This window comes from Brassica napus, chromosome C4 (assembly GCF_020379485.1).
Source record: "Brassica napus cultivar Da-Ae chromosome C4, Da-Ae, whole genome shotgun sequence".
Classification (NCBI taxonomy): domain Eukaryota; kingdom Viridiplantae; phylum Streptophyta; class Magnoliopsida; order Brassicales; family Brassicaceae; genus Brassica; species Brassica napus.
The window spans coordinates 33,307,186-33,326,100 of record NC_063447.1 but is presented as its reverse complement, the minus strand read 5'-3'; the positions used below and the strand labels follow the sequence as shown (position 1 = coordinate 33,326,100).

The 18,915-nt window shown below is 34.2% G+C and overlaps 2 long non-coding RNA genes across 2 annotated transcripts; one reads left to right on the top strand and one right to left on the bottom strand.

Moving 5' to 3' along the window:
- Positions 1-7,080: 7,080 nt before the first annotated feature.
- LOC106443549 lies at positions 7,081-8,244 on the bottom strand. The gene is made up of 3 exons (XR_001288041.3): positions 8,107-8,244; positions 7,923-8,029; positions 7,081-7,859 (listed from the first exon to the last, which is right to left on the bottom strand). It is a non-coding gene; the product is annotated as an uncharacterized LOC106443549 (long non-coding RNA).
- A 1,660-nt stretch (positions 8,245-9,904) lies between these two features.
- Positions 9,905-16,193, top strand: LOC106429579. The gene is made up of 5 exons (XR_007322081.1): positions 9,905-14,455; positions 14,557-14,689; positions 14,815-15,224; positions 15,317-15,605; positions 15,686-16,193. It is a non-coding gene; the product is annotated as an uncharacterized LOC106429579 (long non-coding RNA).
- The last annotated feature ends 2,722 nt before the right edge of the window (positions 16,194-18,915 follow it).

Below are 18,915 nucleotides of genomic sequence, written 5' to 3'. Positions count from 1 at the left end.
AGGCATCGTCGGATGAGCCATCGGGGGAGGCACATGAGGAACCGATGGTGCACTAGAAGAAGGAGACCCAAAGACTCTCTGAGTGTACTGAGTCTCGGGGACAGTCTCCTGACCCGAAGAACCGGGCGCTGAAGAAGACGACGGGTCTAAACGACTACCCGGCTCACCGAACATCTCTCTGTAATTGGCAGTAAGTCTACCTTTTCGAACCTGAGAAAAAAATTAATTTTTTAAATTTTCGTCAACAGTATATTTTCCAACATTATCCACCTAATCAACACTAAATAACATAAGATCCGTAAACCTATCTAAATTCCCTATACTAACCACTTAATCTACCTAAACTAACCAAATTAGAGAGGAATTAGAGAGGCTTACCATTGCAACGAAACAGGGAGGAAGTGGAGAGGAAGTGGAGAGGAAGTGGAGAGGAAGTAGAGAGGAAAGAAAGAGTGAGCGCTCGGGGGTATATATAAGATTACATACCGTCGCAAATTCCTCGTAATTTTACGACGAATTACAGAGGCCCGTGTTTTTCTTTACGACGAAATAGCGAGAGATTACAAAAGCCTGCGTTTTATCGTACGAGGAAGTTACGAGGAATTACAAAGGCACGTGTTTTTTAGGTACGAGGACATTACGACGATTTCGCTTACGTGGAATTACCGAGGAAAGCTTCCCTATAAATATACCCGTAACTCTCCTTCTCAACCCACACACAAACTCCCAAATCACACCCTATCTCACATCATACTCCAAAATCCAATCCTATTCAAATTATAAAAATTTGAGAAAAAAGGAAGAGAAAAAGATATTGGAATTTATGTTGGTGAGACTTAAGTAATATAATTGCTGGAAGTCTTGCCACATGTAAATCCAGTATTTTTATTCTTTTTCTTTTTTTTTCTAGTTTTTCCACTACGAGGTGTTTACGACGATTTTCATTACGAGGTGTTTACGATGATTCCGTCCTACGTGGAATTAAAGAGGGCCGCGTTCATCATTTATATTACGGGGTGTTTACGACGATTCTGTCCTACGTGGAATTAACGGTTTTCGCTTTCTTTATTTTTTTTTCCACTGATGATTCGTCCTCGAGGTGTAAATTTGATCACTGCTAACCAATTTATACCCGAATCTCTCATCCAAGGGTATGGAAGGAAGCTAACTTGGTCTGCTTGTGAAGCTAAGATGAAAGGCTCGAATTTGTTGTACCGTCGTCCACCGTTGACATCAACTACACCGAATTTGTTAGACCGAAAACCTCTGTTGACAACGGGGTCAAACCATTCACATTTGAAGAGGACGCATTTCAGCTTCAGTATCCCTGGAAATTCGATTTCAGCGAGCAATTACAAAGGCCCGCGTTTTATTGTACGAGGAAATAGCGAGAAATTACAAAGGCCCGCATTTTTATGTACGAAGTATTAACGACGATTTTGCTTACGTGGAATTGACGAGCCGTGCTTTCCTATAAATATACCCACAACTCTCATTCTCAAACCACACAGAAACTCCCAAATCACACCCTATCTCAAATCACACTCCTCAGGAAAATCCTATTCAAATTATAAATATTTGAAAAAAAGGAAAAGAAGAAGATATTAGAATTCATGTGGGCGAGACTTACGTATTATAATTGTTGGAAGTCTTGCCACATGTGAATCTGGTATCTTTCTCCTTTTTATGTTTTTTCAAGTTTTTACACTGCGAGGTATTTACGACGATTTCGTCATACGTGGTATTTACGACGATTTCATCCTACGTGGTATTTACGACGATTTCGTCCTACGTGGTATTTACGACGATTTCCTCCTACATGGATTTAACGGGGGTCGCTTTCTTTATTTTTTATTTCGTCGGTATTTCCTCTTCTTCTTACGAGTCTTTTACGACGATTCTGTCTTACGTGGAATTAACGAAGCCCGCGTCGTAAGTTCGACGTCGCTTTACGAGGAATTAACGAGTGTTATGTTTAAATCCCTAAAATCCTAAACCCCAAATCCCATATTCCTTATTTTCTACTTCATATATTCCAAACCCCATCTTTATTTCCATTCTAAATCACAATTCTCACATTCCCAAATTAGAATTATTTGAAAAAAAATAGAGGAGAAGAAGATATTGGAACTCATGTGGGCGAGACTTACGTATGTAAGTCTCGCCACATGTGATTCCAGAATCTTTCTTCTTTTCTTTTTTTTCTAGTTTTTATACTATGAGGAATTAGCGAGTCCCGCTTTTCACCAAAATGTTTTTCAAATTAGAAATATTTGAAAAAAAAGAGGAGAAGAAGATATTGGAACTCATGTCGGTGAGACTAACGTAAGTCTCGCCACTTGTGATTCCAGTATCTTTCTTCTCTTCTTTTTTTTCTAGTTTTTATAATTTCGTCATAATTTCCTCGTTGGCTTACGACTCGTTTACGACGATTTTGTTTTACGTGGAATTAGCGTGCCCCGCTTTCTTTATTTTTTTAATTTCGTCGTAATTTCCTCGTGTATTTACGACTCCTTTACGACGATTTTGGCTTACGTGGAATTAGCATGGCCGCGTTCTTTATTTTACATTTTGTCGTAAGTTCCACGCTATTTTACAAGGAATTAACGAGTATTACGTTTAAATCCCTAAAATCCGAAACCCCAAACCCCATCTTCTTTATCTTCTACTTCATATATTCCAAACCCCAAACCCATCTACCCTTGAACCTCAATCTATATATTCTTTCACCTCAATCAATTCTTTCCATTCCAAAACACAAGTCCTTATTCATAATTAAAACAAACTCTCACATTACCTTATTCATAAAACAAACTCCCACATTATCTTATTCATAAAACAAACTACACAAAATCAAATACATCAATCGGATACATCAACATTCTCGTCATCAATAGAAACATCATCATTTTCATTAAACTCGTCTTCAACAGCTTTGTCTGTGGCATCGTCGGTAAGATCTTCGTACTCGTGATTATGCGGGTCAATGAGAAGGATGTCATCAATTTCTTGTTCAGGTTCCTCGACTTCATTTATCTGTTCTTTTTTCAATGGTGGTTCTTCTCCACTGATGATTCGTCCTCGAGGTGTAACTTTGATCACGGCTAACCAATTTATACCCGAATCTCTCATCCGAGGGTATGGAAGGAAGCTAACTTGGTGGTGGATTCAAAATTACCTCGTAAAGTACACGTAAACTAATTCCTCGTAAAGAACTAGCAAACTTTACGTCGTATTTACGAGGAAATAGTGTTTCCTCGTAAAAACCACGTCAATTTACATCATCTTTACGACGAAACTTTTTTGTCGTAATGTTACGAGGAAATAACGATGCTTTTATTTTTCCACGTAATTTCCTCGCAAAATCGACGTATTTTTACGAGGATTGTTTTTCCTCGTTAATTTTCCTCGTTAAACTTGTGTTTTCTTGTAGTGGAGGACCCAGTGCTCTTACACCTCCAGTACTACCCCAAAGTCTGGCACTGATTACATCATCAATGTTTTTTTTTTTTAAACACTGATTGATTATATTGATTCAGAAGATTACATCAAAAACTTATACATAAGAACACAACCATAAGTCCGGCGTAATAAACATATATCCCCGGAAACATTAGCCCACAAGAGGGAGACAAGATGAAATAAGAACATAAACAGAGAACCAAACAAAGCACAATCAAACTTCTAAAACAACAAGGGACAATCAACTAAATCCAGAACACATTAAGAACTATTTAGCATGTAGACTTTAAAAGAGAATCTTGGGAATAGACAAACCGATGGAGACAAAGCTTGATCAAACCACCGAGATACGCAACCTCCTATAGAGAATAGCCCAAACAGGATAGAGAACAAAGCTTCAAGACCCAGGAGACAACTGGACAATCTATTTCCATAGTCTTCACACCGGATAAGGCGATGTCGATGAGGAGACGACTTTAAACACCAACTTGAAGCTTGACGAAAAGCAGATCTCGATCAGATCAAATGGTAAATGACAAGGAGCAGTTACAATCGACTCCGGATTCTGTCGCATGCAAAGGACAAGGAGACAGAAGATCGAAACCAGAGAAGAACCCAAGAAATCTCAAGACATACATGCAACAACAAAAGGCTAAAGATACTGGATAGAGAATCAGATCCGCACAGATAGATCTAAGATCTGACCGAAGACGCCTAGAAGAAGATTGTACCAATCAAAAGTTTCTCTCAGTCACGGAAAACAAAAGAAAATCCGACTCCGGCTCTAAGAGAGCAACCGGAGCCGGTGATCGGAAAGAAACCAAAAACAGATCTTATAGAGAGAGGTCAGAGGATATACTTTAGAGAGAAAAGTAGGACTCTCTTGTAGTACATCATCAATGTTTTAAAACCAGTCTTTTCAGTAAAAAAAACCCACATGCTTAAATTTAAAATAAAAGTCTCATTAATCATTACCACCCACTCCATCTTAATTATTCATTGTATTTATATATTTTTTATTTTGACTAATACGAAAGTAACCCAAACTTATAGAACAGCTGAGACTAATCCTGAAAAAGGTGTATTCTATAGATAAACTTTCATTCCAGATATTCAAATGAACCGTAAAATTAGAGGCGGATCCACCTATAAAGAAGGGGATCAGCTGACACCCTTAAAGTTTATAAATGTTGTTTGTTAAGTTTGTACAAGTGTATTACGTTAGCGATGATGGTGTTATAACGTGGGCTGACACCCTTAAACCAGAGTTCAAACCTAAGTTGACACCTCTTTTTTCCTTTTTTTTGTTCTGAATTTAAAGCCCATTTAAATCCTAACCAGGTTTAAAACAATCATGGATCCGCCACTGGGTAAAACATAGACTCATATCCATGTGGTTATACGATGAAATATATATAGTGGAATGCATTTGAACTCATGTTGCTTAGGAACCTAAAATTTATTTATATACTTCCGGCGCTACGCGCCGTGTTCATATGTTTTATTCTTACATGAATTTACAATTTACATGTGTTTCGTCTACAGTCTTCCCCTCGCACATCTTCCTCTCGCACATGCACCTCCACGATGAAATTCCATACACTTTGGGCGCCAATTCGCTCTCCGCCTAAACCCTCCATAAATCATTTCTTAACTGGAGTTTTTCGTGATTAATCCTAGTTGCACCATCCAATCTATTTCCTTGGTGGTTTTCTTGCGGTTCGTACAGGGTTATTGTTTATTTTCTTTAGAATTAATCATTTGAAAATTGTTTATATTTTGAAGTAGGTTTGTTTCAAATTTCTGTAAAATATTTGTTCTCACATTGTCAATTTTAATTATTGTAATCTTTTGGCGTATGTTTATTTGATTAATAGAAACTTAACCTCATCATCTTATGCGGTTAGTCATTTTTTCAACAATAAAGTTGAGTGGGACAATGTGTATTGTCGCATTTCTAGGTCAATTTTTACTCAACATGGTATATAGGCCAATTTTTTTTTGTTATTGCAGATTTGTTTAGAGTAATCTCTAAAATTGGTGATAAGCTAACCCGCGTATAGCGTAGAGTTATTTTGACCCTCTACTGGAAAAATGTTGATCAAGCAGCAAAATCCAAGTAATGGCCCCACAACTCAGGGAACTATGAGCATGCATATGAATCAGCAGAGTACACTGGTGAGAATTAATCATGAAGAACTAAATTACACGTCTGGTTTGCAAGACCTTTATACAAAGGTGAGTAGGGTGTTCATGGACGCATAAACTCTCATGTTTTGTGGTAAATGGTAAGCTCTGTGCATGGAAAACTCAAATCAGAATCTTCAACCTCGTCTAGAGATTCCACTCCAGAAATCACATTTTGGTGATGTCACTAACAACACCTTAGTCTATCCCAAAGGTTTGCTGAGCACAACGGAAAGAGAAACAATTTTTTATTTGGCATCATTTCCTCGCAACGATGATGTCCGTCCGCAGTTTTATTCCCAGAATTTGGGGTTTAAAGAGAAACCCTGATGTTTCGTCATTCCATTTAAGGTTCCCGCAGGAGATACTGAAGTGGGTGGCATATTTGAATACATACAAACGGTTCTTTCAGCTAATTATTGTTCTACCAAGCAATTGACGTCACGATCTCAGTATCCATGTTTTTTTTCTCTTGGCATCCATCTTCTTCATATAAAGAAGAAAATTTAAAGTTATTTCCTCTGAAAATATCATTTCGTTAATGCAAATAAGTTGATTTGTTTTACCTGAGATTTCTTGGATGGGAAGGCATTCCATAACCTTAAGTTTCATCTCCTGCTCGGTTACAATCATCTTCCGTCCGGTGAGACCGCAAGGTATAGAACTCAGTATGTGTGGCTGTCAAAGCTGCAATCTGAACCCCCAGTTGAACTACATAGTTAATTGAAGTGAGTTTTCACATTTATAAATTCTCGGATAGTTTCTTGTGATTAACATTCATTTTTCCGTTTTTGATGCTCAATAGTTATCTTATAAGGAGTTGTTAATTCATCACATGTAGATAGTCATACAGTTGTGGGCTTGTGTTAAATTTTATTTACTAAAGCTTCATTTCCCCTGCTTAAATGTGTAAGAGAATTTTGATATGTTTATAAAATCATGATTTTACTTTAACCATTTAAACATTTTTCTATGCAACATTCAAGCCAACAGTATTTTGGTCCTTTTTACCACACTAATAATTTTTTGATATGTATATTACACCAAAATTGCATAACCGTAAATTTTAGTTAGACTGATAAGTTTAATTTATTGGGTGAAATTACCCAAATAAAAAGTTTATTTATAGGTTTTTTTTTAATTAATAGGTTTGTTTATATGGCAGTTTATTCTTTTATCTGAAAACAGAAAATTAAATAAAGGGACCTAAAAATTAATAAAGCTAAATCAAAATTATTACTATTATTTACAAATATAATAGTTGATTTAAAAAATAACCTAAATAATCAAGATTAAATAATTTTTAGATGTTAACCTCTAAGTTTATTTAATTTCATCTTGCTCACCTATCTTATATATAATTTTTAATAATAAAAGTAGTACTAAAATTTTAATTTGTCGAACAATTAGAATCGGTTCTAGGACTAAAAGAATATAAAAAAATTTTGTATTAGACAATACAAATTCAATTATTCCGTCAATGACTGGAATTCCAAAAGTAAGAATCTTTCTTATCCCCGTCCTAGCATGATCGATCATGTCCTCTCTTGATATATGGCTCCAGCACAGCATTTTATTCAACCAGAAACATAAATCATCTCCGTACAAAACAGCAACCACGTAAAGTTCAAGAAGATGAACATTGTCCAAATAGGAACTAAATAGTCTTAACACACCTAAATCGAAGAGAGTTTCTCAATAGTCTTAGCACAAAGATTTAAACTTCTCCCAAGACATTATCCAAATAGGAACATTGGTTTTACGTGTTAAGTGGTTAACAAACTGTGGGATTTTGTTTATTCCATATTGGTCCTTGGAAAGGATGCAGTATCTCCTCGGTAATGAAGTGAGACTGATGCTCATTTGAAAAATGCTCCAGATGCCTCTCTACTGTACATAAGAGAAGCGAAAAAGTGAAGATGCATTGTTATTGTGTAAGATGAGAGAAACCAAGATAAGGAGAAGGAAAACAATTGTTTAATTGATTTCTTACTACCGGTATGACATGGCTGCCATAAGGATGGATAGAGAGCATGGAAACTTGACCAAGGAAAGCGGCTAAACATGAATCCTACTCAGTCTGCAGGGATATTATGGATGCCTTTCTGGATCACATGGTTTCCGTTTTGGTTTCGAACACATCTCAAGACCTGCCCGTCAAGTTCACTTGCTAAACGAACTCTCTGATCAGGTTTTATGGTATGAAGAACCTACACAAAAACAAATTTTCACCCCTGAGTCCACCATTTGTAAAATTTGTAATACCTTTATACCTTTTGTATCACTTCACATCCGTACAACGGCAGACAAAGTGGTACTATCTGTCCCATGAGTTGATCCGCGAGTTCGTTTCTCCGTGATGGGTTGCCGTATTCAAAAACTGAAACATGGTCAAATAAATAAGGGTTAGTCTCACGGGCAATGTAATATAATACATAGGGTCAAGTAGGAACAGACCTTCCGAATGACATAATTTCCAAACACATCAGTTATTAGTTTGTAAGCATGAGGAAGAACTTGCCCAAAATTAGCTGCTTTTTTCTTTTGGATTCCGATTCTGAAGCTTTTCCTGATTGAATCAGCTCCTCTGTTGATCTGCAATAATAGGAAACAAAGTTTTAGTAACTTTTATTATCATATCTTAGAAAGAAACGAAAGACAAAATCGTGAAAGAAAAGTTGAAACTTGCCTGAAAAAAATAAAGGTTTGCTATAGTTGCTTCTCCAGCCTCTTTTCTGTTTCTCTAATCTTTGTCTCCACCTGGAACAACAAAAGAAAAACATAAATTGAATATGAGCCAACAAACATAGCGTTTAGCAAAGGACCATCATCTAGGAACAACGCAAAGAGAAGGGATGTGCTTAAAACCCATTACAAAACATAATAAAAAAATTAGAGAGAAACATGTAGTGTGAATGTACGGGATGTGAAAAAATAGCTTAATAGAAGCGAAAATCAGAGAGAAATATATAGGGAGAAGACATGGGATATGAAGAGCTACCGTGACTTTGAACTGTTATGGTGCTGAATACGATTAGATGATTCATAGTTGTGGATGGCAGCAGTTACACGGCGACTTGAAACGTGCAGTGAGGTTAGGGATCGCAGTAAAATATGTAGAAGATGAAGGGGGCAGCACGGCATGGATGGAGATAGTTTGTGCCTGGTTTTTTTGGGCCGACAATAGGCTTATGTTACACGGGCTGTCACAGGTTAGTTTTGCTTTGTTCAATTGGCCCATACAATTTTTGAACGAAAAACAGTGAGTCGAAGAATAAGGAGGAGCTGCCAGATGTCAAGAAATGCCCCTAGGTGATTGCTGACGTGGCAGCAGGAGAATGGAGAAAATTCTCATTTATTGTTAGAGCATCTCTAATGGTGCTTCATTTTTCACTTTTTGCTTCATTTTTTGCTCTAATGGTGCTTTATTTTTTTTTTCATTTCTTCATTTTTTGAAGAATTGAACTGTATTTTTTCAAATTTGAAGAAATACTATTCACTTCTTCATTTTTTGAAGACACATTTTTTTAATTACAGATTGGTCCCTCAACTTTAATTTGTTCTTAATTTACTTAAACAAACTATAAGAGCTAATATTACCAACATACTTTTAAAGTTTTTATTATTTTTTTATTCAATCAATTTAAAATAATAAATATACTAGAAACATGTTTTTTTACTAATATTTAGATGAAACACAATTACATAAATAATATAAAAACTGAAAGACTTGATAAACATCAATCTAAATATAAAAAAAAAACTTAGCACATCATAAACTAATGGGGGTGTATTCAACTGAGAGTTTTAGGTGATTTGTGTTAAAATGACAAATCCACTGTTATTGAAACATGAATTTTAAAAACTCATTTAAAATTCAGTGTTATTGAACTTTGCATTTTATAAAGTACTCTGAAATCTACTGTTATTGAAAATATTTTAAGTTGTGAAATTTTAAAGTTTTCAAGTGATTTTAGAGTGTTTGGGTGGAGTTTCTTAGTTAAAAAAATTAAAACCCAAATCCCATAGTTTTAGGTGATATTCTAGAGTGATTTAATAAAAATCATTTTATTCTCTGCAATTCTTTAAAATCATCTAAAACCTCATTAAAAATTAAATCACCTCAAATTTTAGATTGAATACACCACCCTAACACTTAATAATCTGGTAAATCATTTCCAGATCAACTAAGATTGTTAAAATATTGTCCAAATGAAGTGGCTGCTTGAGAAGGCTGTTGATCTATGCACGAACGTTAGGATCTTGTATGGAGTTCAAATCACGAAATAAAATTTTGTTCTCTTCTTTAAACTTTTTCAAAGCATAATTCTTGTTTTGAATTTCCAAATGTTGCTGTCTTTGTGGATTTGTTTTCTCTAATTTCTCCAATAATTTTGTTTTTCCTTCTTCCACGGTGTTAATAACAAGTGATGTTTGTTCATCAATTTTTCTTTTGAGTTTGGCTTTTTTCACTCCAATTGGTTTTTTAGACGAAGATCCACCCATTATATCTTCTTCATCATCTAAATTCATAGAAAACGTAGACAAATCTGGAGATTCTTGTGTAGCAGAATCAGATGTAACATTTTCCAATTCTGGATTTGTATCCCCGAAACCACATGAGTTTGATACGTTTCTCGTGGATGTGTCACCAACTTTAAACTTTTCGAAATTCTTTATAATGCTCCATACATGGATCGAACTTCCAACCTCCTTTGTATTTTGGATCATCCAATAACATTAACTTGGCTTCTTTAAACTTCATATCATTTTAAAACATAAAACATTATTGCAAAGTAAGTAAAATATATATTACACTAACTAAAAAAAATACTTACAATGTCATCATTTGAAGCACCACTTGGACGTATGTTTTCACATTGCTTGATGCATGCATGCAATTTTTGTGTTTCTTTCTCAGTAGTTTGAATTCGACAATGGATAGACTTCTTTGTACGTTTACTCCAACTTGCATCTTTTCCGTTCTCGTAAGCAGCTGCCACACGAGACCAGAATTGGTCGAACGACTGATAAACACATTTGATTGGATCTTGAGATATTTTCATATATACTTGACATAAAAGTCTATCTTCTTCATGAGTATATCCAGCAAAACGTAACGGCATTTTGTAAACAAAGTTAAAATAAGATGTGGATGCAATAGAAAATATAATGATTCAGTGTTGTGAATAAAAATGTAGAACACAACATATTATTTATACACAATAAAGATTCTCAGATTTTTTGAATTTATAATGACGTGATTTGATAATACAATGAAAAAGTTATTCAAAGATTCTCACATTTTTAACTTATTACGACATGATTTGATAATACAATGAAAAGTTTATTCAAAGATTTTCACATTTTTAATTTATTATGATATGATTTGATAATTCAATGAAAAGATGAATTTAAATATTTTCACATTTTTTTATCTACTATGACATGATTTGATAATGCAATGAAAAGGTGAATTAAAATCCTCTCATTTTAAACTTATTATGACATGATTTGATAATACAATGAAAAGTTTATTCAAAGATTCTCACATTTTTTTAATATGTTATGACATGATTTGATAATGCAATGAAAAAGTGATTCAAATATTTTTATATATTTTTATATTTTATGTCATGATTTGATAATGCAACGAAAAGGTGATTCAAAGATTCTCACATTTTTCAATTTACTATGGCATGATTTGATAATGCAATGCAAAGGTGATTCAATGATTCTCACATTTTCAATCTACTATGGCATGATTTGATAATGCAATGAAAAAGTGATTCAAAGATTCTCACATTTTTCAATCTAAAATAATGTGAATTAATATTACAATAAAAGTGATTCCAAAATGATCTATATATAGTAGAAATCCTTGTTGGTTTTCACAAATTAAATTTTTTACTTCACACACTCTAAGTTTCTTCTTTTAAAATGAATTACAATTTCACAAATTCACTTCTACATTAGAGTTCTTCTTCATCCTCTTCAGATGATGATGCTGAAAATGTAGAAATGATTAATAGTCTTGAGCAAGAAGAATGAGCGATACATTCTGCTATCGAAAATAATAATGTGATAATAGAATACCTACGTAATCAACAAAGCAGCCAGGTGATTCATGGAGGCTCAGTTCCTGGACGTTCTTTTATCCATCGAGATCGAGAAAGCGCGCATTGCAGATTATTCAACGACTATTTCTCAGAGAATCCAACTTACAACAACACCATATTTCGTAGGAGATATTGTATGTCTCGTTCTTTATTCCTTCGTATTGTTAATGTTGTTAAAGACCATGACAACTACTTTAGACAGCAAAAGGATACAACTGGAAGACTTGGTTTATCATCTCTCCAGAAAGCAACAGCCGTCTTTCGGATGCTAGCTTATGGTTTGCCCGCTGATGCTACTGATGAATACATCAAAATTGGCGAATCAACAACAATCTAAAGTATGAAAAGATTTTGTGGGGCTATTGTGGAAATATTCTCAGAGGAATATTTACGATCGCCAACACCTGCCGATGTTTCAAGACTTCTGAAGATTGGTGAAGAGCGAGGCTTTCCGAAATGTTGGGTAGCTTAGATTGCATGCACTGGAAGTGGAAAAATTGTTCGGCCGCTTGGGCTGGACAATATGCAGGTCGTAGTGGATAACCAACTATAATTCTTGAAGCTGTTGCGGATTATGATCTTTGGATATGGCATGCATATTTCGGGATGTCAGGCAGAAATAATGATATCAATGTCTTGGAGTCTTCACATCTTTTCTCCAATCTCGCTCAAGGTATTGCACCTCCTGCTCATTATATCATTCAAGGCAAATAATATAATATGAGATATTATTTGGCCGACGGTATATATCCAAAATGGTCTAGCATAGTGCAAACTATTCATGAGCCAGTGGGTTCAAAGAATAAATATTTTGCTACACAACAAGAAGCATGTCGAAAGAATGTGAAACATGCATTTGGAGTTCTTCAATCACGCTTTGCAATTGTGAAAGGACCAACTCGTTTTTGGAAAAAAGATGTGCTACATGACATAATGACTACATGTATAATTCTACATAACATGATAATTAAAGATGAGCGTGATCTTGATGCTCCAATTGAAGTTGGTGGAGAAGTTCCAGTTCTAGAGGTTGATATCGAAGAGCATGATAATATTCGTTTTCAAGAATTTTTGGCTCGATTAGAAGAATTAAAGATCAAGAAGCTCATTTCACTCTTCGGAACAATTTAATTGATCACATGTGGGAAAAATATACATTTCATGCTTCCTTATAAAATGTAGTGTTCTTGTGTTATTTATTTATGCTATGTGTACTAATTATATTGTATGATAATGTTTATTTAATATTAATTAGCAATTATGGTGAAATATTGTTAAAATAAAATATTTGGGTAAAATTAGTAAACTAGCAAAAGTAAAAGATGTTTTTGATAAATAATGATAAAACAGAAAAATAATATATTTGGAATATTCATTTTTGAAGAAAAAAATGAAGTAAACCATTGGAGAACATACTTCTTCATTTTTTAAGATATTCATATTTTGAAGAAAAAAATGAAGTTTACCATTGCAGATACTCTTATATATTTGTTAATGTATAAAATATAGTCTTCCCTCCATGGCACTTAAATTGGTACCAAAATCGTACTTAGGCTGCTTGTTAGAATGAAACAATCCCCTAAACTTCTTAACATCAGGAGGAGTCGGCTTTACATTTTCATCATACATTGCAAATAAATAAGACTTGGTTGACAAAATGACAATAAAACATTTCATTATCTACGTATTCTTCTTGATTCAATATGATGGATACTCTCAACAAATTAATCCACTTCTCACTTATGTTTCAACATTTTTATTGAAGTAATTCAGTTGTTGATTTGTTTTTTCAACGGCTCCAATATTAACAGACTAATAAAAATAAAGAAAATACCCTAAAATATATCTATCAGTAGATTTTCTTAAATATTTTGAATTACTGTAAAACATTATAATATGTAAATATATATATATATATATATATATATATATATACATACATATATATTGATTTTAATTTTAAAAGTGTCTCGAGATGTTCTACATTAAATTTTGTGAATACTCTATATATGGCTCATTGTTATTGTATTATAGTTTCTATATACACAAATCAAGAAATTTTGATGGCCTGAAGTAATGGAATTGACGAAGAACAGAGCGAGAAGTTAACGAAGTCACGAAGAAATGAAGATACATGACTTGATTAGAAGGAATTTGACATCTTTATATATAAAAGAAACTTTTAATCACTCCCGGTGCTGCCAACAAGGACGACAAGTCAAGAAATAGGAAGCCTCCCGCGCTGACACGTCAGTTGCTAGAACGCTCCGTACCATTCTTTCCTTCTCCGGAATCCGTTGGGCCTACGTTCTTATTATGTCTGAACATTTTGCATTATTAAGCCCATGGACTTTTTTTTTGTGCGACTCCCATAGACTATTTTATTAAAGCATGATATGATGTATTGCGAAACGGTGCGTTTATTATCCTGTCTTTTATCTCTCTACCATCTCCGCCGTAGGCGATTTAGGGTTTCCATTGAAACTGAGTATTCTTCCTCTTGATCCAGCGATCAATCGGCGCCTTATGGACTCAATATTTTCCAGCGAACTGTTCATCTTCTTCCTACTGATCAAGTATTCAATGGAAACATTGCTATTGAATTCCCTCTTTAAATCCACCTTCCACGATCTCTCTTCAATTCCACTTTAGCTCTTTAAAGGCAGTGGTGGTTCCACTATAAAAATGTTAGCATCTCTACAATCTATAAAATCCTATCAATCTATTAAAACAAAACAATCTCCTTATTTTCTGAAAAAAATGGCTAATGCTCGAGTTTTCCTTTCAGATTTGAAATTCTGTAGATGTTTTTCCACGGTGGAGGTTAGGCTATTGCGTTTCTAGGAGGCAAGGAACATCAGGCGAGGTGATGAACTGATGTCCGTGGATATGCTCCTGCTTGATTCGAATGTGACTACAAAGTATTCTCGACTTTAAAACTCACACATTTATCGACTTTTTAAAATGCAAAAGACTATGTTCATATTTCTGAGATCTTTTTTTGTTTCCTTTGTTAATTTTTTTTCACTATGTTCTTATATTGCAGCCGACACTCATGTAAGCTACCGTCAACGTCCAACAAACACTCATGTATTCCAGGTAACCCTATTATTATTATTTTTTTGGACTTAAACTCACTCATCATTCAAAGCAGTTTATTTTTTCAAATGTTCATCTTAGGTCATATATAACTAGTGAACTAACTGCTATAAAGAGGCATGTAAGCGATCCTCCACAAGACTTCTTATATAGGTTTCTACACCTTTATAATTGATAACACTACTTTATTAGACAAACACGTTGAAGATTTGGTCCGCATTTTTTTCTTTGTAGTGACGTGTCTTTCACCTTGAGTGTGTTCCACTATCAAGTTGTGTGGTTTCACAAAACTTAAAAGCTTTAGGGTGGATCCACGAGTTTTTGTTGCAACAAACTATAATCCCAAGATTGTGGGAGGTATTCTTTCATACTGTTGTGAAACCCTATTATGTTTTCGTAAAATGATGTCCACCATGATGCTTTTGCAAAGACTGAAACCCCATCTCCAGGACGATTTTTCTAAATGCCACATCAGGGACTCACTATGACAAGGAGACTGATGCATGAGAGAGTTATTTTTACAAGTAAGCTTTTAAAAATTACTGCTTGATTACATCTAGAAACGTACTGCTACATGACTTATCTCACACACTCTCACGGGACACTCATTACTACTACAGTTTCTTCACAAATGATACTGGGAACACATCAGCAGCTTCTTTGTTGAGGGGCTTTTCAAAGGTTGAGCCTATGAAAATAGCGTAGCTTAACCAGTTTATCATCACTGCTCAGCATCAGGTACAGTTTCAAACTATAATATGTTTATATGCAGCAATTTTCTTAACTTTGTTTCTGATTGCAATAATTTATACCTGCAGTCCATTAAATTTATTTGCACTGGAAAGGTGACCGTATAAGCCAGAAAAAGGATGGTGCTACATCTTGGACCCTGGAGATCACACGCGTGGGATCAGTTTCTCTCTCGGCGAAGATGTTTGGAGGTGGGAATGAGAAGGAGAATAACTCTGGCAGCAAAACTTCAACTGGTCTCATACTGAAAAAAGCTCAGGCCACAACATCTGCCAAGGTGAAGAGTATGCTGGAGCTGGTCACATTAATACCTGTTTGAAAATGCTTATGAATCATTATCCCTGTTCCCCCTATTCTCTGTTGTGTTTTCTTCAGAAGATCTTATAAATTAAGTTCAATAATCCAATGGTTATTTTACTCCTGAGTCATTCAACCACTTAGGTTCCTAGATTCCATATATTTACTCAGCAAAACATGTACTAAAAAAACGTATGGCCATAAAAATGATAATTTAAACACTGAAACAAAAATAAGACGTGTGACGTAAGGAAATAAAGATAATGTGCTGAACATTTATACTCTACTTTTTATCATCACGCTGTATTCCCTCACTGTATAGCTCACGATCTCAAATAGTTTTTTTTTTCATTCCTAACATTGTTTTGGATAATTATGCAAACGCTTTTCGATCTTAGCTCAGAGTTTTAACCGTCTCGAATAAGAAGGTAGATAATGTAAAGATAGTAGATAAATATAATTTTCCTTTTTACCTATCTTTTTTTTTTTGAGTGCGTTACCTTCTCAGACGCATTGTTATCTTTTTTTGACATGGACACTTCCCACTGGAGGGACACATTGTCCTCTTCCACCCTGTGTGGTTTTACATCAGTACCCTTCACGCTTAGTTAAGGGAAACTAGAGGATGATTGTATTTTTTTTATTTTAAAATGTTGTCTATATTGTGGGGACCAATATTTACTTTAGTTAGCTCTTTTAGATGATTGAGTTTAATTCTAAGCCACTAGATGACATCTAAAACAAAAAAAATCTACAAGATTGAAATATATATTAAAATTAAATGTTTTTGTTAAAAAATGGTTTTGTATTTCCCAACATATTTTTTGGTCATTATTACAAATTATAATGTATGAAATCTATATTAATGTATAAAATAAGTTATAACTTTTTCTCTTCTACATTTTGATATCCATAATGTATATATTTTTTGTAAATTTATAATAAATTTTGATGTCCATGTGAACGAGTTCTTGTGGACGAGGTTTTGTGGACACTATTTTGTGGATATACATATTTCTATATATCATATAGGATTGTGTGGACACCGTTTTATGGACATGCATATTTTTATAGAGCATTTCGTCGAACATATTGAATGTGTTTTTTGTGTTTTTCCATTTTGATGTTTTTGTCCATATAACCTTCAAATTATTTTCTCAATAAATTAAGTTATTTTACACACTTTGTTTCAAAACTAAAAAGTGATTACAGCAGCCAAACAATGAACAAAACCATCAAGGAACAAATATAAATTTAATCCACAAAATAAGAAGACTTTGTACATAAACAAGAAAACACACAAGCTTTTTTAAAAAAGAGGAAAAGTAAGAGTGAAGCACATACTTACTTCTCCAACGAAAGAAAAGAAATAATTAAGGTAACTATCATCCATCCACTTAAGCAAAATAATCGATCCAGTTCTCAACGTTCTCAGCGTTTTTATGTTTGCCACCACGAGATTGGTGATGATGATACAAATAATTATAGTGGTGATAAGGAGAGTAGGAGGCGGCGCATACATCATCTGGTGAGGCATCATGGTCGGTTTTGAAATCAAATGAAACGAGAAGTGAAAGAGAAATCAGTGAGTTTAAAATTCATGGATTTGGGAAAATGATTTTGAGATTCGGAATAAGAGAGAGAAAAAATCTTTTGTTTATTTAAAATAAAGAAAGTATTGAGGAGAGAAGAGACATGGATTTGAGTTAGTTAGTTTACTTAAAAAGGTAAAAAGGACAAAGCATAGAGAAAAAATGTGTCAAAAGCAAGATGTGTTCTATTGTATAATTGCAAAGACATAATATGTCTTTGGAGTGTAAATTTTTCTTTTTTTTTATCAAATCTCTTTTTCCCTATCTCTCTAGCTTCTTTCTACAAATCTATTTTTTTTTTTGTTATTTGGCAAATAACAAACAAGACTGCTAATACCTAGCTTGCTCACTTTCCATAACAAACCTTATGGTCGTCAAAACTAAAAACTGACCACCAAAACATCCATCATCAACCATTGCATGATCTTGGTACCAACCTGGAGGACACAATATTTTTAAGTAATAAGTCCCAAAAAGAATGACACACTCATTCCATTAAGTCAAACACATGAATAAACCTTAAGATTTAAACTTCCCACGTCATAAAATCAAATCCAAGTACTAATATCTGACAATCACTATGTAGCAAAATATATACAGGTCAACATAATCACTGAGCTTGCAAAGTTTTCCAGAGCAGATGTTCGTAACTTAATGGCATCGTGCCCAATTCTCGATGAGGCAGCACAAAACACACAGCCCACAGGTATACAACCATCTTAACCTCCAGCCATTTACAGTCTTTCCATTGACACACGTCCACCGTTTCCACGATCTTATATATAATATATATCATTTTCATCAACCTGCTAAATGATTCGTATGACATCAAATTCATGGAAGTCTCAAAATCTCCATCAATCAATTCCTTACGTAAAACATTTCAAAGATATAAAACTCCATCCTAACCAAACAAATAACTTTCAAATGCAAAATCTAGCACATCCAAAAACAGCCAACAAAATTCTAATATTTTACATGACAATGACAAGTTATGATGAAGATCAAACCGGATCTACCAGAAGATACGAGCAGTTGGATCACTAATTTTGTTTTTTTTTTAATAAAACAGAAGACAGTGAATGTTACCTCACTTTAAACTCAAACAGAAAATATTTATCAAAAATATCAAAATGATCTCAGAATTATATTTTTATTTGTTATTTTATAGTTATTTTAATTTAAGAATATTTTAAAATACTTTATAAAATAAAAATATATTTTCGTATAGAACAACTTTTATTGTGTACTCAACACCCGCCCGTAGGGCGGGCCAACCCTAGTAATCTATATTATAATAGTTGAGTTATTGCTCACTCTTCAGCGCGTTACGTCAGCGTTTTGTGGGTCCCACTTTTAAAAAGTGTGAAAAAGTGTTAAGCCCATGGCTCGAACCCGGGTTATTGAGA